The sequence below is a fragment of the Mastomys coucha genome, unplaced genomic scaffold, assembly GCF_008632895.1.
Source record: "Mastomys coucha isolate ucsf_1 unplaced genomic scaffold, UCSF_Mcou_1 pScaffold23, whole genome shotgun sequence".
Taxonomy (NCBI): domain Eukaryota; kingdom Metazoa; phylum Chordata; class Mammalia; order Rodentia; family Muridae; genus Mastomys; species Mastomys coucha.
Window position 1 is genome coordinate 100,929,040 of NW_022196906.1, and position 1,606 is coordinate 100,930,645.

General features: G+C 34.2%; 1 protein-coding gene across 6 annotated transcripts in view; it reads right to left on the reverse strand.

The window, feature by feature from the left end:
• Window positions 1-1,606, reverse strand: part of Dock3 (dedicator of cytokinesis 3) — a 299,780-nt gene that overhangs the window by 297,329 nt on the left and 845 nt on the right. The gene's annotated exons all lie outside the window — the stretch shown is intronic.

The following is a 1,606-nucleotide window of genomic DNA, read 5'->3' on the forward strand; positions in this document are numbered from 1 at the left end:
AAGAAAGAAAGAAAGAAAAGAAAAAAAGTATCAAAATTATACCAGATCACAGCTACAAAGAAACTGTCTTCAGAATAACAGGCTTTGAGATCTACCCTGTACTCGATGCTATGCTCCTCTACAGGGAAGAACAGTTTTTCTTTTTTTTTTTTTTTTTTTTTTTTTTTTTTTTTTTTATTATTATTTTTTTATTAGATATTTTCTTTATTTACATGTAAATTTCTCCCTTCCCAGTTTCCCCTCTAAAAAACAAAAAAACAAACGAAAACAACAAAAACAAACTCCAGCTGCCTCCCCACTCCCCATGCCTGCCACCCCACCCTCTCCTGCTTATAGGCCCTGCCATTCCCCCACACTGGGGCACAGAACGTTCAAGAACAGTTTTTCTAAAGCTAATCTCACTCCATCGGATCGGCTTGAGTTACCAGTCTCAGAACTAAGGCACCGTTATAAAGTGTTATCACTCTCTAAGTATTAATGGGGAGATTAACTTACAAACTACTTAGTACTTGTTTGGTTTTCACAACCCTGTAAGATTTGTTAACATGAGCCCTCATTTACACATTAAGGAAATTATTTACATAATTTTCCCAAAGCACCAGTAAAAAGAAGCCAGCACTCTGAACCCCACTGTCAGCATTACTGGAGCGTTCTCCCCAGAAAGGAAAAAAAAAAGTACTGCAGGACAACTGACCACTTTCACACTGATTGCTTGTTATTCTAATTAAGTAGTTCCTATAGCAAGTTATGCAGAAGAACCATCAACTCCTCATTGCACAATAGCAACTTAGTATTCAAGGAATGCTTTAAATAGAAAAGGTAAAAGAGTCTCTAGGGGCGAATCCCAGCCTGTGCACCATTTCCTAATTCCTTTTCAAAAGACTCTAGAACTTGGGGGTCTTTTTTACCAGGTTCACTGTAGCATAGCTAATTACAAACTTTAGAATGTTACTTTTCAGAAGGAGATAGAGGGCCCTTCTGCTATAAATAGTATTTTTACATACCTTGACTGATGGTATTACAAAACAATTGCACTTCACAAAACCACTGCAGTTTACAAAGTTTCTTTATTAATGAATTATGAAGGAAATACTGATAGCACTGTTACATTGACTGAAATAATAATTTGCCTTTAAGCAATATATTTCCTATAAATTTTCTAAAATTTTCCATTACAATCGAAGAAAGAATAAAGCAACCTATACACTCCACATTTTAAATATTTGTAACTAAATCCAATAGGTTATTTTCAATGATGTAAAGTGGCTGGCCACGAAATACTAACATTCTAAAAGTAAAACACTCAGTCCCTTAAAAACTGAATATTCTTTTTAAAGAAATGGAATATTAAGGGAAATCGTCAACCTTTGGGAGTTTCACCTAACAATTTAATCAGAAACTAAGGAGTAACGTTCTCATTTGAAAACAGATTTTTTTTTTTTTTACAAAACCGTGTCAACAAAATACACTAAACTTTAACAATGATGTATGTCCAAAACACTAAAACACTTCCCACAGTAGTAGAGAAACTATTTCTAATCCTTAAAGCAAAACAAAGATCTGCATCATTTTAGACTGAGAATATGATGTCAACGTTTTGCATCCT